The following is a 13,567-nucleotide window of genomic DNA, read 5'->3' as shown; positions in this document are numbered from 1 at the left end:
GTCAAGATTGCTTCCTTGGTAGGATGGGCTCTTCCGAGTCGGCCCTACAAAGGCTATGCCTAGCATCCAGTGAACACACATTGGAACAGGCTGCAAAAGCCCAGGTGTGCATCATTGAAGGGGCTCCGCCTTGAATTACGGGAAATCATGTGCAAAGATTTGTGGGTACTTCATGCCCACTGAGGATAAACACATTCATCCTTGAAAATTCTCTTGAGGAAGAACTTGGTCCTTGGTAGAATTCAAAGGATCCTTGACACTGGAACAGTTCTGCTGGATTTAATGACGTAGCCCTCTTGAAACTGAGCCGTTTAAGGATCTTTCCTTGACTCTGAGAAGAACCTACTGCTATGAAAATGGAAGACACTGGCAAGCAAAGCCATCCTGAGTGGACAATTACAACACCAAGTATCTGAGAGGCAGTGTGTAAGTATTTTGGGTTTAACACCATAGGTGGATAAGTAACTAACAAAGACAAGGCTATTTGATGACTTTGTACAAAGCAGCTGTCTTATGCAGCAATGACAACAGATCTGCAGGCTCACCTGCTAACATCTGCCTGCCACCCAAGTGTGAGGCAGCAGAGGTGCCAAAGACAAGCAGAGCAAGTGTACAGCTTCATCTGACTGCCTAATATTCGGCCCACTCAGCTTCAGCAGCACCACAGTAAACTAAAGGATAAGACACTTTCTCTTACAACAGACGAATCAAAATAGCTGGCCAACCATGCCTATGACACACTCACAGCTCACTGTATGTACGACTCATGGGAACTTGACAATTATGTTTGGTGTACTAAGGAGCTTAGAAGATTCCACACTGTCCATATTGCAGAAAGAATCGGCAGCTCGCTGGTTGAATTTGACATCAACTGTAAAGCATCTGTAGCTGTCATCACAGACAATACTCTTGAACTATGTGAATGCCATATGCATGAAATCACTGATAAGGTAAATTCAATGAAACTGACAATGTAAAGTTAATAAAACTGGCGCATTCAGTCATTTGAATGAATTGCGGGTCATTTTAAATTTGTTTGATCTTGACTTTTAGGAAAAGTGACAGCCCTAGCAGGCTATGTGAGCTCAATACAAAGTTACAAAGATGTCATTGACCAATGATCCAGCCCCAGCTTTGTGTTGTATTCATGTATTGTCAGAATAATCTGAAAAATTAGTTCCTGATAAGATTTCATAGTTCACCTGTTCATTTTGCTCTTCTTTTTTTGTAGTGTCCATGCTGTATTCACATGACAACTTAAAGTTCATTTACATACTGGAATTGGAAAAATGACCATCCCAGGATCAGATTGATGCACCGTTGACCTTGGCTAATGCAGATTGCCCATTGTGGGAGAACGATTCATTCAGTCTCATTCAGAGATTGGAGCTGCCAGAGTCGTATTCAGTTGCTTCTTGTTCATTCATCGTGTCACAAGGCGGAAGTCTGTTTTAGGGTTTTTATATTGCATGTTTTATGTTTTTTACTTGAGTTTTGCTTTATTTTACATTGTTTGATTGTATTTTGATAGGTTTTTATTGCATGCTTTTATTGTGAAATAACTTTTAATGCTTTTATTGTGAAGGACTTTTACTTCCGGCCTAAGTGACAGACATTTTACCCAGATTAAGCGCAACTGTGCAGTTTTTAATTGAAAGTTTTAGTATCAAATCAGCTGCAACAGGTGGCGGACGACCAATGGGTGAACAAGGAGAGGGCGGCACAGCGGAAGGAGGGTTGCTTTTATGGAGAGATCGGCATCTGAGCACAGGAACAATCACGGGCAGACGGACAAAGGGAGAAGGGCAGACAGAGGAACAATCATGGGCAGACGGACAAAGGGAGGAGGGCAGACACACGGATGCGGGGAGACGGGCACCACACACAGGACTGGACCAGGAAGGTGTGCAGAGAGGACGATTGGACACCAGCCGAGTACAGGAGACCCGAGTGTTACGACACGGACTACACATTGCGACAGACTGAGAAACTCTGCCTGTGCTGTGAGTATCCCAATCGAAAAGTAACAGTCCGGGTGAAGCGAAGCTGAATGCTGGATAGTAGTAGTAATGCATTCCCTGATGTAAACTAGGCTACTGTTCATGTCTTTGTCAACACAAAAGTAGCAAATTAGCAAGTCATACTAAGCATCAGAGAATTAGTAATATAATAGAACATTTTGAGTAGATGGGGAAAGTGGTGGGTAAAGGTACCACTGTGTGCTAGCTTCAGGGGCGGAAATCCCGGGGGGGACAGGGGGGACATGACTCCCCCTTCAGTAAAGCTGTACCCCCCTAGAATAATTTGAGACACAATTAATAATTTTTGAACAATGCAGTAGTATTTATTAAAAGCACAATGTAAACAGTGCTCATTATAATCGCACAGTAATGTGCTATTTAAATCTTAAATGATTTAGTCCCCCCCTCCCATTCCTAGTAGTGGTATATCCCACACTCTTTCCAATGGGCAGGGCTACTTGGCAGCAGTAGTAGCGTGTGGCTGGACCCCCTGCCCACATCGCGCATTGCAGGGTAAGATGTACACTCACACAGACACAGTTTAACTTACACAAGTTACAACACATCCCATTTACTGTTACAACAAGCCCCAGGCCCAGGCTGATAATATAAACTGTCTGCAACATTTCTCCTGCATTGTTCAAAAGCCTACTCAATTAACAGTGCTGCTAAGCTAAAAGCTAATGATTAAGCTCAGAGTTTAGTGATAGTCAGAGAGGACAGGAGAGAAAGAAGAGGGAGAGGACGGGACAAGAGCAGTCAGTGGCGGAGCGGCTCGTAGCTAATGGGTACCTGTCTGTAGGCTCTCCACCTGTCAGTGGGATTTTCGTCCCTGCTTAACAACTAAACATTTCCTGCAATTAAACTGGTAAACTGGTTTATAAACAGTGTGCTGTGAGATCTGCCGCTGCGCACCTCACAACCGTGCATAATAGTCGCGCATAATGACCGCTCCTTGGTTAAACTACACGTCTTTCATGTTTGTCTCACTGACAGGTGAAGAGCCTACAGACAGGTACCCATTAGCTACGAGCCGCTCCGCCACTGACTGCTCTTCTCCCCGATTTCTCTTCAACAATTGACCACAGTGATTTCTTCATCTACATCATCAACGTGTCTCTTAGACCCCATCCCAACTAGGCTACTTGAGGAAGTCTTACCTTTAGTTAACACTCACTTATTAGACATAAACAATACATCTTTATTAACAGGCTATGTACCACAGTCCTTTAAGGTAGCTGTAATTAAACCTCTTCTAAAAAAGCCCACCCTGGATCCTGAGGTGTTAGCCAACTATAGACCAATATCTAATCGTCCCTTTCTTTCAAAGATCCTTGAGAAAGTAGTCGTAGACCAGCTGTGTGATTTTCTCCATGATAATAATTTATTTGAGGAATTTCAGTCAGGATTTAGAGTGCATCATAGCACTGAGACAGCACTAGTTAAAATTACAAATGACCTTCTGATTGCTTCAGACAAAGGACTCGTCTCTGTACTTGTTTTATTAGATCTTAGTGCGGCATTTGACACAACTGACCATCAAATTCTGCTACATAGACTGGAACATTTAATTGGCCTCAAATGTTCTGCAATAAGCTGGTTTAAATCTTATTTATCTGATCGTTTTCAGTTTGTTCATGTTCATGATGAATCATCTCTAAATACTAAAATTCCACAAGGTTCTGTGCTTGGACCAATCCTATTCACTCTATACATGCTGCCCTTAGGTAACATCATAAGAAATCACTCTAAACACTAAATTTCCAGTGCTATGCGGATGATACACAATTGTATTTATCGATGAAGCCAGAAGAAACTAATCAATTAACTACACTTCAAAATTGCCTTAAAGACATAAAAACCTGGATGAGCTCAGATTTCCTGATGTTAAATTCAAACAAAACTGAAGTTAATGTTCTTGGCCCCAAACAACTCAGAGACTCTTTATCTGATGACATATTTTCTCTGGATGGCATTGCTCTGGCCTCTAGCACTACTGTAAGAAACGTCGGAGTAATATTTGACCAAGATTTGTCTTTTAACTCCCATTTAAAACAAACCTCACAGACTGCGTTTTTTCATCTGCATAATTAGGCCTATCCTGACCCGAAAAGATGCAGAAAAATTGGTCCACGCTTTTGCTACCTCAAGGCTGGATTACTGTAATTTCATATTATCAGGTAGCTCTAATAAGTCTTTAAAAACTCTCCAGCTAATTCAGAATGCAGCGGCACGTGTACCGAAAGGAACTAAGAGGCGAGAACACATTTCTCCTGTTTTAGCTTCTCTGCACTGGCTACCTGTAAAATCCAGAATTGAATTTAAAATCCTACTGTTAACTTAGAAAGCTCTAAATGGTCAGGCTCCGTCATATCTTAGAGAACTCATAGTGCCATATTATCCCACCAGAACACTGCGCTCTGAGAATGCAGGGTTACTTGTGGTCCCTAAAGTCACCAAAAGTAAATCAGGAGCCACAGCCTTCAGCTATCAGGCTCCTCTCCTGTGGAATCATCTTCCTGTTGGGGTCTGGGAGTCAGACACCGTCTCCACATTTAAGACTAGACTTAAGACTTTCCTTTTTGATAAAGCTTATAGTTAGGGCCGGCTCAGGCTTGCCTTGTACCTAGTAAGGCTGACTTAGGCCTAGTCTGCCGGGGGACCTCCAAAAATACACCGGGCACCTTCTCTCCTCTCTCTCTCTCTCTCTCTCTCTCTCTCTCTCTCTCTCTCTCTCCCTTTTGCTAACACTCATGTCCTGTTACTGCATCTCGCTAACTCGGCCATACTACATGTCACTAACTCGGCTTCTTCTCTGGAGCCTTTGTGCTCTACTGTCTCACAGGTTAACTTATATCACAGTGGTTCCTGGATAGTGTGACGTGTGTGGTTGTGCTGCTGCTGTGGTCCTGTGTGATGCCTCCTGCTGCTGCTGTCATCATTAGTCATACTTCTACTGTTATTATACACATATGATTCTTGGCACATATGTATACTATCAGATATTAATATATACCTATAACATATTGTACCACAATATTCTCTGTCAAAGGGGTTTTTTTTGGGAGTTTTTCCTTATCAGCTGCTAGGGTCCGAAGGACAGAGGGATGCCGTATGCTGTAAAGCCGTGCGATTTGTGATATTGGGCTTTATAAACAAAATTGAAAACTGAATTGAAAGTAACTGTTGTTTGTCGCTCAAGTTAGGGGGCAAAGTCAAGTGTTGCCAGTTTGGGCTGATTTCTTTACAGTTGGTTTACTTTTTATTTGAGTAGGTGGGTAAAAATATTTTTAGGCAGTTTGCGATGATTTGGTCGTCTTTTACTAGCATTTGGGCAGTTTACGTTGATAAAGGTAGATTCTGTTGGGATTCACAGGACCACAGATGATTAATCATTTGGTAAAATCTAAACTGGAGATTTGAAGGCTTTTTCCTCTGCATGCTCTTTGTTCTCCAAACATAGAGAGCTATGTGACACCCATCTCCACAGGAGATCTCACCTCACACCACAGTGAGATTCAAGTCCCAAAACTTGATTGGACATGACTTTTACAGTGACATGTGACTCTGATGTCACAGGCATCTGTACAAGGTCTGCTCCCTCCAAGCCTTTTCTCTCTCTCTTGCTCTGGAGCTTCAACAGCTCACACCTCTTTTTGGCTGGGCCTGGAACAGCACAGAGGCCCAGACCCCTGCTCCATAACCCAAACCATAAGGTAGGGCAATTGATTATGGACTCTCTTGCAAATACAAGGTTTGCAACTAGCTTTCCAGCAACAAGGAACTAAGTGAGTTAGCACCCAGCGTCTAACTCTGCTAAACCCTGAGCGACCAGCTTCCTCGGAGTTTCACCATTGGAACAAAGGACCCAACAAAGACTGCACTCAGAACCATCTTCCCAGCCTTCTTCTGCCGGCTAACAAAGCAGCACACCACCAAGTGACTCTTTCTCCCATCCATTCAAGGATCGGTAACGTAACAACTGGGCATAGCTTATCACAGCTTTACAGGCTAAGCAAGACTGTTTAACTTGTTGTATGTGATTTGATGCTGTTCACTGAGTTATTGTTGTGATAGTTTGCAGTTAGGTCATTGATTACTTGGCTTCGCCAAAGCTAAGTGTTTAGTTTGCTAATACTGTTCACAAACGGATTCTTGCACACAACTAAACAATCTCTGCACTAATCCAGACCGTTTGCAACATACATCACATTGACACAGACTCATTAACAAATAGGCTTTCAACAGAGCTGCACCCAAACAGGCATTTCAAAGTTCCCGCTTCTTTTCCTTTGTCTTTGTCCTGACCACACGGTCAGACAAACACCTCCCCCGAAACTGAAGCAAGCCTTGATTCAGACATTTTAGTAGTTCTCTGTTGTCAGCCATTTTGTTTTGTAGACCAAACGGCTCCTTGATCATCACCACACCCGCCGTTGTCTTTCTCTTCTTTCTCTCTCTCTCTCTCTCTCTCTCTCACTCACACACACACACACACACACACATATACAAACCAAGCTTGTATATAGTTAGTTAGAATTTGTGTGTTTTGGTTTGCTTTGCTAGTTTGTGAATAAATATAATTCTCTGGAATCATGCCTGTTGTCTGTTTAATGTTGCGCAAGAGTGAATGAATAGTCAACCTCTGCTGCGTCATGAACTCCGAAATCCTTCAGGCGTTACTGTTAATTTTGGTTGTTGTCATTAATTTAATTATTAATCCAAACTCCAAATTAATAGTTTAGCGTATTTTATGAGACTGATACCTTTAACTGGCTATCATTTTTCCCTTTACGGGAATGGTGCCCCACGAGGTGATTTAATGTTAATTAAGTCACATTATTTAACATAATTATTAATTATTAATAATAATTATTAATTATTTCCGATAGCCAATTAAATCCCAACATATTTGGTGCCGCTGTGTGAAGCCCAAATTTATGTTCCCAACATTTTTGGTGCCTCCGTGTGAAGCCTAATGTGTTGACCCCAACAATTCCAAACAGCTGACGCCTCCTCTATCCCAGACTGACAAGGGACAAGCAGATATGATGACTGATTTTCATAATGACGAACAGAAACAAAATGATATTTTAGTTACAACAATGTTAAAACTTATTAATAACTGTGGTAAAAATCTGTTAAATGTGTGGATGTTATTGACATTCTACATTTAATGTACTATTCACAAGCCTTGGAGCTAATTTTTTGTTACTGTAAAATTCATTTGCATCACCTAAATTTATTCTGCTAAAACAGAACACTTCAGGCATGTTTAAGGACCAATTTCTATGTTTTACACAGTTTTTAACAGTCCAGTCACTAGAGGAAAATATTGGCATTGGCACAATATTGGCACGAATGCATTACATTTGCACAATTCATATCAGTGTTTGTAAAGTGACATAAGCATACTGTATAAGCTGACACTGTCATCAGGAGGTGAAGGGGATAGTGGACAGCTTGTCACTTAGACAAGATGCCTGCCAAGCTGCAGCCTACTGTTTGAGACCTACCAGTAACAACACTGATTGTGATTTTATGAGTCATTGCTTTCATTCCAGCAGCTTTTTAGGCACCAAATGGGGATAGTGCCACAAAAAAGCAGTTGATTTTCATTGCTGCTTTTCCAGTGGGGACTGTGGGAAAAATAGGATCTTTTGCTAACCACAACCAAATGGTTTTTGTGCCTAAACCTAACCGCACATTAATCACAGTATTGCTGAAACTTTTCAAAATGTTTTAACACACCCTCTACATAATAAAGGGCAAATGAAACATATCTGTTGTTTGTAGTAATGTACAATGTCAATATTTTATGGCAATTTGGTTGGTTTTGGCTAAATTGGGCAGGTTTACGTTAGTTGGTGTCAGTCAGATCTGGCAACACTGTCAAAGACATGTAAATTACAAATTAAAGCCCTACACAGAACTGTTTTCCTTATCCTGCTCCTGTCCACTCCCATTGGATTTCTGACCATTACCACCCGTTCCCATGAGATTTGTGTCCAGTGGGACAAATCCCTCTGAAATCACTTCAAATAATTGTTATTACAAATGTTTTTTTTAACTGATTCAGATCATTTGCATCAGTTCTTTGCAAAGATTTGTGTTTGCTGTGTTGTTTATTGACTGTTTTCCTGTATGAAATGATTATGTCAACATTCTGATGCAAATCAGTATACAATTAGTAAAGTCATCACCGTTCACACTGACAGCAAAGTTAAGCACAGATTCAGACTGCACTCAGTTCAATATTATGATCAGCTTGTTGCTGGTTCATACTGTTGTGTTCAGGGCAGCAAAAAAATCCAAACCGACACACCACTGTGTAGCTCAGCAGCCACTTATTTGCAAACATACTGTGTATAACAGCTGACCTGACAGCAGTGCTCTGATACTCAAAGGTACTGTAATGTTCAGTGACAATGGTGATTTAGCATAGTTGAGTCAAGATTCTGCATCAGAGACTTGTTCATACATGTACTGAACACCTCCACATTTGAAGGCAGTTTGAAAGGTAAATACAGTTCAGGATTAGACTCTGTGGGATGGGTTTAAATGTTAAAATTCTTTACATGGAAGTTGGAATTTTGTTCAAAGAAATGTTTTTGAAAAAAGGGTTAGTACATGTAAAGTAGATGTTTATTTTTATAGGCTGTAATCCATTCTACTCATACTTGTGACATTTTTATCAGAATCTTTCACATTTTGTTACGCAAACTCATTTCTTTGAGGAAAGAAGCAGAGCAGCAAACAAATCATTCACTTTTTACTTTATTTTTACACAAGCGTCACATCCAAAGCAAAAGCTTTGCCCTGAGATCTCATCATCTCCGTGTGCCACAGTGACACAAGTGACAGAGTGCTGTCTGCACACCTCAATGAAAAAAAACACAGCCACTAAATAATCTTCAGCTGCCCTCATCCTGAATTTCGCCAACGTTCTGCCACAAGATCCACTGCTAAAAGAACAGGGAACAGATAAAAAAATGAACTATAATATGACAGGTTGGGAAGAAAGTAGCCAACAGCTTTCCCTCTAATGATGACTTTAGCAGCAGCTCAAACAGCTGATATCTTCAGCAGGTCCTTATGGTGATGGTAAGGGTCCGATTCGTCAGCAACGGCACAAGTTAATTAGGCAAATGTCATGTGTTCCTCTCCTCCGGCAGACAACAGCCTGGCCCACACATTGTGAAATGATATTGTTAACCGATCAAAATGGCCAGCCTCATTAATTTTTCCAGACGTCTCCTGTCGTCAGCTCCAGGTTTCGGTGGGCCACAGCATGCTGCTTCACTTTTACACTTTTTTTTTCCTCAAAAGGTGCAGAGGTACCAGCAGAGAACTTGTGATATGTGACCTCTAAGAGTCACATCCAAAGTGGCTTTTCCCTCTTATTCAACATTCACCCCATTATGACTCACTGTCTGCCCATGTGAAGAGCTGTTTCTGTTCTTTACTGTAAGTGAACACATTGTCTGTGGAATGTAATGGATCAATGGTATTGTGACTAACAGGAACAGATTTTACTGAAGTGGTTTGAAGTTTGGCTAGAGTGTGATCTGCCTATTAATTATGCACAAATATGTTAATTAACCAGCTCCATAACAATACGCCCATATGTCTAGGTTAAGAAAAGTCTTGATCTCCAATGATTTGTTACACAATAAAGCCAGTGATATTCTAAATTGTTAAAAAAAAATCCCACGAGAGGGCTGACTACCAACAAAATGTATAATTATTGCATATGTAGCTTATTCTCTCTGTACCATCAAACTCTGTTGTTGTACAAAAACTTCACATGGACAGACATAAGTAAAATAAAATGAGCCAAGCACTTCCATGATTGCACCCTGAGACTACCTTGCTGATAAACTGTGCTACACATAAATAACTGTGCCAAAAATGTTAACTGCTAGCTCACAGCTACAATACACGCTATGGTTTACTCAACCTGTTTTCATCCCGACTTGTCAAATACCACTGCTTTGTCAGTGGACCTAAAGGTTAAAGTACCCTTCTGTCTTACAGGAAATGTACAGTTTCTGCTCGTTAAACGCACATAGTCTTTTTCAAGATACACTTACAACGTAGGTAAAACACTTGGTTTTAATGTTTATTTCCTTAAGTTTAGGCAACAAAAGCACGTGGGCAGGTTTAGAAAAAACACCATGGGTTGCTTAAAATTAGCACAGGTCTTACCACATCACACCATATAACATATGTCACTAGCATTGGATGCTACACATACTAGCACACTATGTTGTTATTAAAATAACTCCACTAACTTTTGGTTTCACACAGGAAACAAACAGCAGGCTCATGGGTGAAAGTCAGGTGTTTCTTTGACCCATCTCCCCTCCCCAGCTTCAGAAATAAGCTGCCGCCCAGGGTGCATCATACTGCCATGAAAGACGCCTCTTTGAGTAGCCTATGTATTTGTTTGAGTTTGAGTGAGGGCGGGTGTGTGGGTTAAAGTGCTGTAATTAACCTCTTTGATTTAGTTTCATCCACAGGTCTTTAGGTCTGTGGTGATCTACTCACTCCAAAAGAGTGCTCAGCCAGTACTGCCGATGCGGTTGCACATTGACATCAGTCTGATCACCTGTGTGCTCAGCTCATAGGTAGGAGCTCAAACTTGAAGTACTTCACTAATATTTTAATTTCATTTGACATGAGGTGCATATTACTTTTGACTTGTCAACTGAGCCATCTGGGAGTTTTTTAAATTAAAAGGAGCTATATAAAAACATAGTGGTGTCCTTAATTTCCATCCCTGCGGCAGCAGGAAGCCATTGCAGTGGCTTGGTCACAAGTAAGAGTGTGTTGAAGAAAAAAAGCTAGCAGCACACTATTAACACAACTGAGAAAAAAAACACCTTTGGATCTTAATTGCATTGCAATTAACACATGAACACTGACAGCCCAAGTTTAAAGAATTATTACTTTATTGGGTGGCTCTTTTCTATAGGCATCCAAAATTCATAGAAATCAAAGCAGCTGCAGTAAATAAAAACACTGCAGAACATGAAAGGTTCAGATTCAGTGTGGATACGCTAATAGAGATAGATGGGCTCAAAGTTTTTAACTGACATGCGATTTATCCACACGACTTATTTGGGAACAAGGTATAAAAGCAGAGTTATGGGCCAGACACGCAACATTGAAGCTTTATAGAGCTAAAGAGAACTGCAGAGTTCACTGATAATAATCTGCGGGTTTGTCATTCCAAGTGGACCCCTTTTGCATTACATTCAGTCATTTGATACATTGTTACATAAAATATTGCTTAGGGCAACTATAAAGATGAATGAATGGGTTTGGGCCTGGGTGCCACGTTTGTGGATTTTTTTTTTCATGGGATTAGTTTACAATATGGAAAATACATAATATGGCATCGTTATCCTTGAAACATGGAGCTAGTCAGACATTAGGCTAACTGTCCACTTGGCTGGACAATTGTGGGGATGATTCAAGCACCTGTTTTCACACCATAAGGTTTATTATAAAAGGCTGCAGTGCACTCTCGAGCAGAATTGTGGAAATCTGAGCAGTTTTCTCACTGATAAAAGGCTTAAGGAGTCATTGAGGTGTGTAAAACTCACCTTGCCTAGCATCTGCTCTCCATGTACAGCACAGAGCTCATAAAGTGGATCTTTTGTGCGATGGCCCTGGCCTGCCCCAATGAAAAGAGAGCCCTGGCGCTGCCGTGCAAATGAGTAATGTAATTCAATCTGGACGCCACAACGGCTTTAATGTCTGGAAGCGGACACTGAACACATCTGCAGGTTCCATCTCCGTGTAGCCCGGCCTAATTTGTTTGTCATTACTGGCTTGGCTTTCATCTGTGGGTTCTGCGCAAGTGTCTCTTCTCCAGATGCCACCTCGATCCTGTGACCTCGTCCAGCATGCAACTGTCCAGTCTGATGTCACCCTGGGATAATTATAGAGAAAAAATAAACATAACGCCCTTCATTCTGTCTGAAACTAGGAAAGACACACATTTCTCTGAGTCAGGATGTTTTCCAGAGGGACAGAGAAAACAGAGGGGGGATTCAAAATCTGATGCGTCTGAGATTTTAATAATGTGGACCCATACGCTGTATAGTTGAACTAATAGCAGAAAGCCCTTATTTTATTATTCTATTTTAAATCATTTTTTTTCTTTGTACAGTGTACTTATTGAGGCCCCAGCCTGATGCCCAAGCAGCAGCCTGGGCTTGATTCCAACCTACTGCTCTTTTGCTGTAACGACCCCACCACCTATGTATTCTATCTAATAAAGACAAACTAAGAATTACAGCCTCACGGTTATATGACTCCGCGCACCAGTCAAGTTTCTCTTACAATTTACATCCATGTCTGTGAAAAAATGGATGCTTCACACACATTGTCCCCCCAGAGACACAGAAGATCTATACAATCAGCACACATTCAAGGTGGACACCCAAGATGAGTGTCATCAATTAAGTATCTGACAAAATATTTCCCCTTCTGTTCCTGAGATATGACATTGAATAATGGTCAGAAAATTATTTTGTGCAGAATATTATGTCACAGTGAAGTTGACCATTGACCTAACGTAATCAGTTCATTGTTGAGTCCAAGTGATGTTTGTGCCAAATTTGAAGAAATCCCCTCAAGGCATTCTTGAGATATCACGCTCTCAAAAATGAGGCAGATGAGGTTACACAGACCTTGACCTTTGACCATGAAAATCTAATCTGTTCATTGTCCAAGCAGACATTTGTGACGGATCTGAAGAAATTCCCTAAAGCTGTTCTTGAGATATCGTGTTCATGAGAATGAGATGTATGCTAGGTCATCTTTGACCCTTGACACACCAAAATCTAACCAGTTCATCCTTGAGTCCAAGTCAACTTTTGTGCCAGATTTGAAGAAATTCCCTCAAGGCCTTCTTTTGATATTATGTTCAGGAGGATGAGACCAACAAGGTCACAGTGACCTTCACCTTTGACCTATGACCATGAAAAACTAATCAGTTCATCTTTGTGTCCAGGTGGACATTTGTGCCACATTTGAAGAAATTCCCTTGAGGTTGTTGAGATATTGTGTTCACAAGGATGGGAGGGACGGACGTATGTACAGACAACCCAAAAACATAATGGCCTCTAGTTTCGCAGACCGGGCGAGGCACAAGGTCTTGTGCTCTTCCGCACTTTTGCAGCAGCCACTTTGGCCACAAGTGACAATTACTATAATGACACAGAATTTTCCCTAATTTTCCAAAAGTCTTACTTGAAGACATTGTTGTATCCCTTAAATGTCCCTATTAAGAAAACAGCAATTGTTTTTTTTGTTTGCATTTTTTATTTCCTTAGATCAATAAAAACACAATAATAATAGTAATCTGTTAATTTAGTTGTTTTTAATGTTGTAGCAAATAGTACATTTTAATTACATTAGCTTAGCCCCACTACCTTTACCATAAAAGGACAAATGAACCATTTCGTAGAGCATGTTTTTAAAAAATCATTCGACCTTTATTAGACTTTTATTTTTTGTCAGTGACCCACAGT

The sequence above is a fragment of the Epinephelus lanceolatus genome, chromosome 14 (assembly GCF_041903045.1).
Source record: "Epinephelus lanceolatus isolate andai-2023 chromosome 14, ASM4190304v1, whole genome shotgun sequence".
Lineage (NCBI taxonomy): Eukaryota > Metazoa > Chordata > Actinopteri > Perciformes > Serranidae > Epinephelus > Epinephelus lanceolatus.
The sequence above is the reverse complement of the archived record's forward strand: the minus strand, read 5'-3'. Positions refer to the sequence as shown.